The 13,646-nt window shown below is 43.1% G+C and overlaps 1 protein-coding gene across 1 annotated transcript in view; it reads right to left on the reverse strand.

Moving 5' to 3' along the window:
* SYN3 (synapsin III) overlaps positions 1-12,699 on the reverse strand; it is a 198,778-nt gene extending 186,079 nt beyond the window's left edge. Inside the window, exons 1-2 of the mRNA XM_051624297.1 lie at positions 12,615-12,699; positions 9,033-9,107 (exon numbers count right to left, since the gene is read on the reverse strand). The gene's annotated coding sequence lies outside the window, so the exon portion shown is untranslated. The remainder of the gene's footprint in view (positions 1-9,032; positions 9,108-12,614) is intronic.
* Positions 12,700-13,646: the final 947 nt, after the last annotated feature.

The following is a 13,646-nucleotide window of genomic DNA, read 5'->3' on the forward strand; positions in this document are numbered from 1 at the left end:
ACAAGAGCAGAGAAGAAGGGCAGAATCACCTCCCTTGACCTGCTGGCCACACTTCTATTGATGCAGGTCAGGACACAGTTAGCATTCTTGGCTGTGAGTGCTGGCTCATGTCCAGCTTTTGATCCACCAGTACCCCCAAGTCCTTCTGTGCAGTCATTTCATCCCGCAGCCTGTATTGAAACTGGGAATTGCCCTAACCAATGTGCAGGACCTTGCACTTGACCTTGTTAAACCTCATGAGGTTCACACAGGCCAACTTCTCACTCTTGTCCAAGTGACTCCGGATGGCTTCCCATCCTTCAGGTTTGTACACTGCACCTCACAGCTTGATGTCATCTGCAAACTTGCTGAGGGTGAACTCAATCCCATTGTCTATATCATTGATGAAAATATTAAACAGTGCTGGTCCTCATACAGACCCCTGAGGGACACCACCTGTCTCTAATCTCCATCTGGACATCAAGCCGTTGACCACTACCTTTGGTCCATCCAACCAATTCCTCATTCACCAAACAGTCCACCATCAAACCCATTATGATCACATACTCTTCCACGTTTCTGTGCCATTTTCTTTCACTGTGTTTCAGTTGTGCCACATTAGATTAGTTATTCAAAATGCAGGTGAACAGAATATTTTGTCACTATAGGGCTAACTATGTATGTTGTAGGAAAAAAAGTGCTAGAGGTCATGAAAGGGAAGTAACAATGAACTAAGAGGTCATAATATACACCAGATAGATAATTTTTCATTAACTGATGATAAGAAGAATTTCCTGTTTAGAGCACATGTTGCATTACTTGTCATGTATTTGTAAGACAAAAATGGCTACCATATTTCCAGATAACAATCTTCAAACACAACCCTGCAATTCTTTCATCAGTGCTTCTAACCACTTTTAAAATGTCATCAGAATTCAATTTCTTTCCCAAATGTTCTGTGCTTCTGGGGGTTAACATGCTTTTCTTCAGGCATTTGAAGTCTTCTAAACCACCTGTCATGCTAATACATTCCATCTAAGTTTTGCTGCCATTTACATCCACCCCTTTTCTCCCCCCGGCTCTATATTCCAGTTTCCCAGATTTTCCCATACAGCAAGGAACACTCTATAATACTTGAGATTTACTTAACCTAATTATGTGAAGACCTGGTATCTGGAGAAATACAGCCTGTAATTTGCCTTTGTGCAGCAAGGTGCTCATTTGTTTTCTAATCATACATGCCCATCTCATGTAGCAGCACTTAGTAAAAAGAGAAGAATAAACTGAGAATTTGATCTCACTGATTTGTTTTGATGAAGGAAGAAAAAGACAATGTTTTACTACACTCCAGGGAAGACCTCTGTAAGAAAGCTCAATGCTACATTCTTTCATGTGATGTAGAAGTGGTGGGAGATTGACTGGCTAGGCTATTGCTTCCCTGAAAGGCAGAAAAAACCGAGGATCGATAAACCTTCATCTGGAGCCCTGTAGGGGTTCGGCTGGCTATGTCTGTCTCAAGATCTGTAATGACCAACCCAAAAGGTATTGAGCATTTCCAGGAGGTGTTCCTCTTCACTTTTTTTGCATGATTGCTATAGATCACAAGGAGACACATGAAAAGCTGTGTGGGTTGTTCTACTACATTCCTTTTGCTCGCACCACATACCCACACCTAACAAGGGTGACAATCCCCTCTCCCAGAGTTGGACTGATTACCCCAGTCTTTGAACTATCACCAGTGCCTGCTTCTGAACTGCAGCTTTACAAACAGCCACAAGATCCTGCTCTAGCACGGTTGCAGGTTGGACCTGCAAGCCAAATATACTCATGGTGCCAGCAGGAGCATGTGCAGGACAGTCAAGGGGCAGGTGCTTCACTTCCTTAATAAAGCATCTGGCCAGATTTCAAATGTCATTTAAGAAGTTATGTCAGCTCTGTAGGGATACTGTGTTGACAGAGAGTTGTATCACCAGCTGCCTTCTCTCCTGGTTCCTGTCTGCTGACCTATCCACTTTTTGCATTTGTGCTGGATTCAGTAGGAGCCCTCCGTATTTGGCTCTAAATGCCAGAAACTATGTTTAGGCAAAAAGCATTAGTAAATATGAAACATGACTGTGGGAACTGGAATAGATTCTAGACTCAGAGTCTGGAGAGAGTAGGCTAGTGGGCTGGGCCCAGACATGGAAGGAAAGCACAACATAATTTTAACAGTCCTTTGCCATCAACTTGGGGAAAGATCACTCAGCATCAGTGCCTTGGTCTCCTCATTTAGGGAGACAAGCTTTATTTTGTAGAGTGCAGGGATGCTTTTCAAGCTCAGTTCACACTCCTGCATGCTGCATCACTGAGCCAAGCATGAGCAGCTTCTACGGTGAAGAGCTCATGTTTCCCTACTGATCAATAGCTGAATTACAAACCTTTTAAGGCTTACAAAATTGGCCAGCCTTATTTAAGAACACAACCACCAAGCCTTTCAAGGGGTGGCAAATACCTAGCCACCAGTAGTGGGGAAAAAGAGAAAGCTTTCTTGGAGAAAAAAATGTGGCACTTAGAAGCATTTTGTTACTGGGAATGTAACTGGGATTGATCTGCATGGCTATTTTAATTTTTCCTTCTCCCATATTCACAGAACATCTTTCACAAGCCTGGAAAGGAGATAATGAAGGAGAAGAGAAAAAGAGAGAACATGTAGAGCTTTGCAGCCGGACAGCCCGAGCAGGGAGCTGTGGGAGGAACTTGAGCTGTGTGTGTTGGTGTGAGCTCTTACCAGGTACATACACAAACACAGCGTGACTAACTGGCTTCAGAGAGCACGAGCATTGCAGCAGGCAGAACAAAAATGGGGACATCCTACAGATCTCAGACAGAAGGTATCTGAGAGCCTCCCTCTCTGCATTTGTGTCCTGACTAGCAGGACAGGTTGGCAGTCACTATATAGACATAATTATACAATGATATAGCTAATGATTGAACAGCATTGCTAAGTGTTCCTCTTCCTCTGTGGGATAATCTGTATTTGATCAGATCTAAGTGATGCACCCCTGTGGGTGAAGCTTACTGACAAAAGCCACTTTTATGATGGCTATGAATTTCCAGTAAAAAAGACTTGTCCAAGAGTAGACCATAAGGTCAGCTGAAGAGTCCAAAATAAGCTCAACAGAGCTTCGAGTAATAGCTAGACAGTTGCCTCTCTCTGCTTTGTTTATTTTCAGCTCTTGCCCAGACCCAGTGCCTCTGCCCTTAGATTCATAAAGGCCAGTGGGTTTAAAACCTTATGTGCTCAAACTGCCCATCTTGTACCAACTACATCCCTTTGTCATCCCTATGCACTCACAGAACCAGTTAAAACAAAACAAACCCCAGGGCACAACTTCTTAACTTCAGGATTTGGGAGGCTGGCACGGATGGCAGGGTGTTAACCTGCCATCCTCAGGCAAGCTTAGGAAGCTATGTTTATTCCCTGCAGCTTTGCACAGAGGTACGTGCTCATGAATCCTGGCCTCCCGCTATTAAGATGATGAGCCAAATTCTGCCTGTGCTTATATTTGCATATTCTGTGTTTTCCACAGGCTTGAGCTGAAGTGCAGAGCTGACCTTGCTGCACGTTATAGTACGGCAGTCAGTGCATTAAAACACACAAAACATTATTCTCTATTTCAAGACTGCACAGGAACCTATGTGGGGGGGGTGGGTGGGTGGGTTTTGTCTGTTTATTTGTTTGGTCTTTTTTGTGGAAAGAAGAAATGTTTCCTTTCTCTATGCTTTTTTTCCTTGTGGGGTCTTTACCTTGAGCAAGGCACTTAATTATTTTGTGTCTTAGTTTGCCTGGTTGTTTAATGATATTTCTGTTAAATAAAACATGGAAAGGCTAAACTGGGTTAAGTTTGAGAGACACTGGGATATGCAATGATATAAATACAGATTGCAGCGTTGTTCTGTAATATACAAAGCATAGCTGCTGTTTAAAATTAAGTTTACCTGAAAACCGTATTACTTTTTAACAGGGAAGAATATACAGGGTTCTCAGCAAAAATAAGAGCTGCTAAGGTCACCAGAGTCCAGTTCCAGAGCTGATCACTGCCAAACCTGTTCCAGAAGATGTTAATAGTGTAAGAAATTAGTGCATGGGTGACCTTTTATAAATAAGCTGGCTTAGATGCAAGGATGTCTGTCCCCTTTCCTGTCTACTCCAATGCAAACAAAGCACCCAAAGATGACCCAGTGAGTGACTGGGTTGTGAAAATCTGCTATCATTTACCAGACTCCACAGAAGTAGTCGATCACGTGTTAGTGATAGGGCCTTGCACATCCACATGTATTATCCTAAGAGCTGCAAGAAGAAACCTGGTTAAAGCACATAATATGGAAGTCCACATGTAAAACCAGGGCAAAAGAGGGTCATATTATGAGCATTAATAATCTATACTGCACAATAAAATATACATAAAAGTCCTTCATTATTACCAGCCTAATCACTTGCTCTCTTCAGCTCCCCATCATTAGTATCTCATTTTTAAAAGAGAATAATTGCTTTGGATCTCTTCAGTTGCTATTAAAGCACTGCAGAGCACTTGTAAAAAATCAAATATATTTGAAGAAGAGGATCATTGAGCTTGGCCTCCCACGTAGTTCAGCCTGTGTAGTTTCTCCCAGTAACTCCTGCCATGAATATAATATCTGATGGAAAAAAACAACTCCAGGCTTAGTTTGTAAACACTCACTGGTGTCATCCAAACCAGCCCTATATCCAAACCATTGCCAGTGCAATAAGAGCAAAGCAGCAGCTCTCTGGAGCTCTGAGTGAAGAAAACAGCATTTTGTCCAGCTGTGATAATCCCTCAACCTCAGCAGGGACTGTGTGACCATATGATACCCCAAAGCAAAGGCACTTGCCTAAGCACCCCAGAACAGCTCAGATGTTCATGCTGTAAAGCAGCAGCTGTCTCTTGGGCAGCAAGATCTTGAGCAGCAGCTGCCGCCAGTGCATCATCTGCAGGACTAGTCAGTGCCTGGCAGCAATCCCTACCTGGGCTGATTTTTCAGTTTGCGCTACCCTGAAGTTTGAACAAGAGACGTTGCCAAGGGGTGCAGGAGAGGGCAGCTGGTTTGTCAGCCTTAGCCCTGCCCTCACTCTGCCTGTCCATCACTGAGCCTCCTGGCAGAGCCCAGCCCTAGGGGTTGCTGCCAGCCACAGCCTGCTTAGCCATCTTTGCTAGCAAGCAGTGGCATGTAAATGTTGTATCAAATATCCCATTCATTCATAGGCTTTCTTTTCCATCAAATTTTCAAAGATGGCATTTCCAGAGCCTGTCTCACAGACACCGAGCTGTCATCTTTCAGTGGAGAGATGCTGCACTGAAATGTCACTAGCTGACTATTCCTAACAGTGGGGTTAAAGGAGCATGATGAGGTTTGGATATCACACATGACCAACATGTTACAGTTATTATCTATTCCAGGCAACCAAAGCTGGCCTCAAAACTTTTCTATCCAAAAGATGAAATGCCACAGCAATGCAGAAGCTTGTGTCATATCTTCCTCTGATTACTGCCTTACTTTTACTGAAACACTTACCAAACTCCAATATTTTGTGCAAGTTAGCAGAACAGAGTGTATAGAAAAGCTTACAATGCTAGTTTTTTAACTGGTCACTATCTCAGAAAGCAGAAAGTCAATTCCTTCCCTTCCAGCTGAAGCAAAATTCTTATCAACTTCAAAGAGATTCTTGCTGAAATTAAAAATAAAAAGGTCGAAATTTGGATCTGAACCCCTCTGTTCTGACTACAGTGGAAGGCAGATGATCTTGCACAGCTGGCATTATTTTTGTGGGAGATGCCAGCCGGTGACTACAGAAGATCTGAGACTGCCCCAAGTGACTAAAGGCACCATCCTGCTCTTTCTGGGAGTTGCTCTTAGAGAGAGGACAATAATTACGCAGTCTGACAGCAGGGCTCAGCAGAAGTGGTTGCACTTTCTTTCAAGGCAGATGCATGACACATAAAGCCAGAGGTCCCTGACCTGTGACCAAGAGTCGGAAACATCAAAGGATCTCCCTGGGAAAAGCCTCCCTGCACATTAATAGGGACTGTCAGCTCTAGCTCTTGACAGTCTATGTCCCCTCCTATACCTCATGTTTCTTAGGAGCTGCAGTGTTGAATAGCCTCAAGAAACTCTAATATATTAAATTTCCCCTGTGGGGAACAGCAGGGGAAACCTTGACTGAAAGGCTCTGCTGAATTTTTAAGGCTACCCAGAGTAAAGCAGGATAACCTCCATGTTAATTCTTGACAGCCTCTTTCAGTTTTTATTATAAAACAGCACTCTCTCCTTACCTCGCCAGCTCCTCTCTCTCCTGTTAAAAGAAACTTCACAAGGCTGTTGAAGTAAGAAAGCCTGCCCACAAGATTAACTAAATACACACAGGCCTATTTTAGATAGTTGCATCAAGCTAAATACAGCAGCCTTCAGCTGCTGGAGGGAGCACAGGGTTTCAGCCAATCCCTCTTGCCAAAGCACATTAATGCTTTATAAACCTGAAGGTAAATGTAGGCACTGAGTCTCATCTTTGAGCAGCAAACCCAAAAAAGTCCAGAGCTGAAGAAAGAATAAATACTTCCTAACTTGTCACATGATTTAGTTTTGTTAAGACAACTTCAGAAATACCACTGGGTGCTGGGTGTGTTTCCCTGCCCACGTGTTGTGTTCGGAACCTTTGGCAGCGGCCTGTGGTGGGCACAGAGCATCAGGGGTGTATGTGGTGACTCAGGGACAGAAACACCCAGTCCACCACCACCAGGACCCTGTGATCATTCTTTATCCCAATTTACCATTATTGTGTTTTGTTTTTTTTTTTTGTCCGCTGTGCTGCAGCTGTGGCTAAAAGCAGCTGTGCTGTGCTGATAAATTGAATGAGAAAACTCCTGATTTTCTTGACTTCTTTCTCCAAGGAGGATCTGTATTTCCTAGTGGCTTTTCCTGGAGTTTATCAACTTGTTCTGTGGAGTTGAGCAAAAGTGTTTCTGCAACCAAGAAAGTGTTTGTCGTGTTGCTGGGCTGCAATGTACTACAGGGCTGCTCAGCCTTATTCTAAACCCAGCAAGTTACAGATTAAAGTGGGGAAGGAAGATGACAGCATAACTGCTATGTTCATTGTGTTGTAGAAAAGAAGACAGCCATGCAGGGCCAAGACACCATACATTAAAAGTAAATATTTTATCTAAAAAAGGAGTGTTACTATATTTTAAACAACAGATTTTAAATGTCTGAATAATCTTGGAGCTGAATGTTCTGCTGGTATTGGTTTTGCTTTTCTGATAGCCATATGTAAATACATTTCTCTTTGCTTATGCAGTTAATTTAGTGCTGATGAAAGTCCATCATTCCTTCTAGATTAAAAATACTTTGCATTGGCTACATAAGGAGTATGGCATAAACTTTTCTGGCTGTTTTTTTCCACCAGGCTTGGAAGTCCTGAGTGCCAGTGGAGTGGGACTTCTTTGACCACTTGGATGGGAAAGTTGCATCAGTTAACCTCTTACTCTGCTCCAAAAAATGTGAATAATTTTAGCTATCACTTTTACCAAAAGGTAGCTTATTAGTATCCTTGCTTAAACAGTCTTGTGGTTTTAAAGGGCTAGAACCAGCAAGCTAGAAAATATTTCCTTCCATGTTTGGGCCTTGGTCAACTAAATGTAAAATTAAATTGTAATTAAAATGTAGGGCTTAAGGTAACACACTTTTTACACTTGAGGGAGCTGAACAAACAGCCATATCAAACCCTGAAGACCTGGCAGAAGACACTGGTTGCCATCTTTCAAAAGGAGTCGGTATGTGTGTTTGCTCCTCTGTATGAGAAAAAATAAGGAAGCCAATGCTTTTCCATGCTTCCCAGTTCAAGTATATAGGGAAGAAATGCTGGCTCTGGTTTGCGCAGAGAGCAGGAAAGACAGCAGCCAAAACCCACAATGCTTGGCAAAAAAGAAATTTCCTTCTTCAAAAAAAAGGACACCCTTTTTTCCTACTTTGTTCAGCTCCACTCCCTGTCTTTACACAGCTTTTCACCTTTCCCCCCATTCCTTCTATTTTCCTCCCTTTCACATGAACTTGGACTTCTCCTTCAGACCCATAGGAAGATAATGCTGCTGATGTTCTTCAGGCTGGAGTATTGTACAACACAGAAGCTGTCTGTCTTGTTCATATCCCAGCCTGATAGTTTATAGCAAAATGTAATGTCTTTGAAAACTATTTCAGAAGTGATTTGAAGGCAATTTCCAGTTTCAGGATGTCTGCAAAAGGGGTCTTTTCTACCCCATCCAATCTGCTTTGTTTCCCCCCATGACAGCCCACCACAGGCCACCCTGGGAAGTGGATGATCTTTTCTTCCCCTTTGTGTTTCTCTGGTGGCAATACAGAATTCAGCCCTCTGCAGTGGAGCACTGTCACCAGGACAAAAGACCATTTCCACCCTGGAGGCCATAGCACAGACTCTTTCTCCTGCTTTTCCAAGGCCATCTCATTATTTTTTTCCCGTTTATGAGCAGAGTCTAAACTACAAGCACATGCCCTAGGCCACCTTTCCTGTGGTCAGTGCAGTCTGCTAATGGCAGCAAAGTCATACTGTATCCCTGCTTTAGCATTTGATCTGGCCTGACACAGTAGGAATATTTCTCATTAAAGAGACAATAGATGAATATCTGGAACCTGACAGCCATTAATATAGAGGTCATTAGCTCTGCATAATCACTTAATTTTCCTTGATAACCATACTATAAATCTATATGAGTCTACAGTACTGAACTGGTAACAGAACTGCTACAACTGCTGATCAGGACTCTGCTGTTTGGCAGCATTCAAGAAAAAATCCTTACACGTTTTCTTGTCTCTAGATGAGGTAGGAGAATACCATGACAAACCATGAAGGATGGAAAGAAATGAAAAATTATCCAGAATGTAATGATAGCATGGCTTCCCCACTGCTGAAAAGGAAAGGAAACCATTTTCTCCCACAATTAACAAGCGTATGTAGAAATTGAAAGTTTTCCGTTTTCTCTTACCGAGTCTGTTTGAAAACTTATGATCCAGGGCTTTGTACACCTCTGGGGATGCAAGCCAGCTGAAAATATGGAGGCCTGAGGGGAGAAGAGAAATACTGGAGTGAGCAAGGGGGAGGGATACAGATGGCAGAGTAGTGACATTGTCTGAAAGAAACTACAAAGCTCTGAAAATGCCCCAGGTGTTTTGTTTGACATTTCAAGTTAGCAGTTTCACTTAACAATCTATTATAAGATCAATTCATTGCACCTTTATCAGGTAATAATTGTATGTGGGCCAGGCCAGCACTTTTTCTATGTCCATCTGGAAATTCTGTGCTTATTTGCTTACTTATTAAAATAACATAAAAAAGGATTTTTAGCCTAAAAAGTTCAGAAAAGATTAAAACATCCTAGACTATTAATGCAAAATCTGATATTCTGAAGACTTTCCAGACTGATTAAAAAGTGATCCTACACCCCTATAGACAGGGCAGCATCCTCTGAAAGGAGAATGCCACAATACACCAGTTGCTATGCAATAAGAACAAAACTTGCCCTTTTTTTGTGTTTGTTTTTTTTTTGTTGTTGTTGTTGGTTGGGTTTTTTTAGTGATTATAATCGAGTTTTATTCTTCCTAGAAAGTGCAATGTAAATTACATAAGTACAAATAATATTTTGAAGGTGGAATGAAATTTGCAAGGTAGAAGAAGCCTGAATTGAGTTAAAATTGAAACAACAATCCTTATTATGGAGATGCAAAAGTTAAGGGCACTATGTTTCAGTCCTCAAGGGTAGAATTTGCAATACTACAAATCCCATAAAAGCAATTGCTCACACATCACATGTCCCACCACTCCACCTCTCCCTCTCCAAATAAAAAAAGGAAAAAAAGAAAAAGAAGAAAGAAGGGGAAGAGTGGAGAGCCAGAGAAAAACAGTACCCTTCCTGCCCTTCCTGGGGTAGGAAGGAAAATGCGGAGGACACTGTTTGTTGTAATTAGCATTACTATGAATAAGGAGCACAAGTTTTGCATCCCATCATGCCCCTCATTACTAGAGGACATAACCTCCTAACCTCCACCCAGGAAAATTATATCACTGCATGAATTAATCATCTGGGCAATTAATGGCAAAAGCAACCTCAGGTTTCCAGCACAGTCTCTGGCACCAGTGAACTGGCAATGACGTAAACTTCCCTGGGAATATGCTGGCATTTTGCCTGTTCCTGAGCCTCATTGTTGACTCTGAGGGCAGAAGCAAACAATGTAGTCACCCAACCAACGATAAATGCTGTGACCAAATGCCAGGCTAGTGCCACGGCAGAGTCAGAGGGACGCTCCTCTTGCCAACCCCCCATGTGCTTCTCCCAAGGAAGATGCGTATCCTGAAGCAGGCAAGAGTGAAGGGCTTCCTCTGATGCTCAAAAAGGTGAAGTGTCCAGGTGCACTGAGTATCTGCCCCCTTTTTAATGAGAGGCTCCTGCTCTGCACCTGGAAGCTATGCAACCTCTTGGAGTATGTGAATAAGCATGTTATTAAATAATTCCTCTTTTGCTGGGGCAGAGCTAAAGGGAGAGTGGTTTATTATACCAAGAAGTTCATTTTCAGATGGCAAGGCTTGTTTTGCTTTGTTTCTCAGCTCACTCTGTTCTATGAGTGTTTTGAAAGTTGGAGTCAAAGCCAACTATGATCATGTTTTTTCTAACTTAGAGGAGCCAAAGAACATCAAAGACATGAGAAATCAAGAGACAAGAACCCACTAGCTTACATTAAATGCCCTTAGACTTGATTTTCAGTCAGCTATTCCAGGTGAGATGAGGAGAGCATGGCTCTGTCTTATGGGATTCTGCAGCATGTTCTCTTTGGGTTTTCCATCATCAAATGCAAATAATCTCGGTAAGGTGGAGCCTTTTTGTACCTGTTCCAGTGAGTGCTCCTTCTGTCTTACTTCAGACACATGAACAAGCTGTGAGACAGAGATGTCAGCCCACCACCCCCAGCAGCACATCCCAGAGACTTCAGAGAAGCTCATGAGCTTCATGAGGGTAGACATGATGAAGGATGTGGTCCTTGATGGGAATATAAGTTGTGTTTGTATTTTCCTGTCTTTGGGCCACCGGAGAAAAATCACAGAAAAGAAAGGAGTTTTATTACAGGAAGTTAACACCTTATGTAAGAGATTTGATGTCAGAGACTAAGGAGAACTTATTTGGGGTTGGTTTTCCCTTTGGGCAAATGCGTTTGATTAATCCAAGACAAGCCATTTTGTTGCTTCTCCCTGTGGGACTTGCTTCCTTACTGCTCTTTTTGGAAGGAGCCTCTGGCTATTGCTTTCAGAGCAAGCAGAGGAAGAGTACAGCCCTCCGCACTCATCGTGAGTTAGTTTCCAATTGAGATGAGATATCCACAGGTGAGCAAAGTGTTGTCTGAACAACACTTTCCTCTGGATCCTGGGTCTAAAGGAATGAGGTGATGAAAACACATGAGAAGCAGCTAAACCTGTTAATGCCTCACAGCAAGCTGCGATCCCTGCTCGCGTTAGTGACCGGGCTAAGGTTGCCTGGCTCAGGACAGCCTTGTCTTAAGGGCTTGCAAAGGTGTCAGCTGAAGAAGCGTGATTATAGCATCATTGCTGCAAACAAGGTTCCCTGTCTACATGACTTAGTGCCACTTGTCACATTTGTAATCCAGCTCCCCCCACCTGCCCTCTCTGTTTAGCAGTCACTTGTTATCAGAGCAAAGGCAATGAAACAAAAGGAAGGGCAGAGGCTAATTTGCTTGATGTGCTCCTGCTCTTCCAGATAACATTAATTTGCAGGCTCTAACCTGATCCCCAGAGATGCTCACCATTTCTGTGTATCATTAAAAGGGAGACAGCACATCTGTGGAAGCAACTCAATAGGTTATCACTTTAGCAGCAGGCAAAAAAGATGGTTTGATGATTAGCTCTTCTAAGCAGTCAGATAACCTGTCCTGATTCTCCCCCTTGCTTTCCAGGTGTAGCTGGCTCAGCAGATAGGATTAATCCACTTTCCCACTCACTTGCACTCTCCACATTAGAGAATCTGATAACACAGATTGCTTGCAATTTATCTCCACCTGCAATGACTAATGCTCCAGTCTGACCTCCTCTTTCCCTTTTTCACATCTCACTGCAGATTCAACATCCTCAGACAGAGGCACACACACACTTGCCCTTTTTTGTTTGCAAACAGCTCACCAAAAGCCTCAGCATTTCAATTTTCAACCAAGCCAGAAAGCACTACTGTTTTCCCTGCACTGCCCATGAGGTAGTTTCTCCCTTTTGACTGCTCTCTTCACACGTATAATGCACGGGCTTCATATTTTGCTGCTCTAGCCACATAAACCACAGACATCTCCGTAGAGACGTGCACAATGAACACGCAATGCTATAAACCCCTGCAGCACATATAAAGACAAAGGCACACGCTACATGCACCGAGTGCCACCACACACATTCCTGTTCCCTCCAAACCCTGCAGGAAAACATTGCCTGTGGAGAGCTTTCCTATCAACAAAAACAGCCTTGCGGCACAGGGTCAGTGCATGATTCCAGCAAATCCCGTTGCCATTCGCTCCCTTACCTTTCCTCAGCCTGCTAATCTGGGGCCCCTGGACCGATCCGCCTTCCCTCCTGCACACAAACTGCCAGTCTCTCCTGCTTCACATTCACAGCACGCTAGCAGGATTCACCGTCATCCCATTCTGCTGGATCCTTATCGCCCTATTGGCCAAAGCCAGACACTAAATTCGATTAGGCCCCTCCTTATAACTATATTATCACAGGAACAGGATGAATAATTTAGTGAAACAACAAGGGTGTGCAGGCTCCAGTGTCACAGACTTCACCCCCACTGGCAGGGTTTTATCAAAGAGAGGTGGGTAAAGAAACCGGAATCTGCTGATCTCCTGCAAAGCAGACCTGAGATTACACATTTGTATTTCCCATTCTGTTCCTCTTATTCTCCTCCCCCTAAAGCCATGGCATTCCCTTTTTTTTTGTAGTTCTTGAATCCTCAGCCCACAGCACAGGATTTCCCTGGTGAATGGGCATTATCATCTCTGTGGATGCAGAGATTTCTGCGCAAAGCGATAGTGCAGCACATTGAACAATTCATCTTTCTTGAATGCTAGACAGGAACAAAAAATTCTGCAGAAGGGAGTGACAAGACAAGCAAACCACAAGGAGGTGGGAGAGTCTGCCTTGTATCATGATATCTTCTGCTCAGCAAATGCACTGTCATCCCACCAGTTCAGACACCCAAGGGATGCAAGTTCATGGTTCCTGAAAAAGAAAGGCTCATAGATGCGCTGCTTGGGGACTGTGATTTCACATGTTTGCAGGGGGAGTTTGAATCTCTGCATAAAGAAAAAACACACCAAAGTGGCAGTTTTTCCCCAGATCAAATGATTAAGCTCTTCTGTTTTGCTTTTGACTTTTTTTCCTGACCAGAATTTTTTTACTGACAACTACCTACGCATGTATTTCCCAAGAAACAGTATTTCCAAAACTAACACTGTTTTTTCCTCAGGTGATACTTTGTTTGAGTAGTTACAGGGCACTGCAACTTCCCTTAACAGGGTTACTACCATCCACGTCAAGCGTCAGACCACCT

The sequence above is a fragment of the Apus apus genome, chromosome 1, assembly GCF_020740795.1.
Source record: "Apus apus isolate bApuApu2 chromosome 1, bApuApu2.pri.cur, whole genome shotgun sequence".
Lineage (NCBI taxonomy): Eukaryota > Metazoa > Chordata > Aves > Apodiformes > Apodidae > Apus > Apus apus.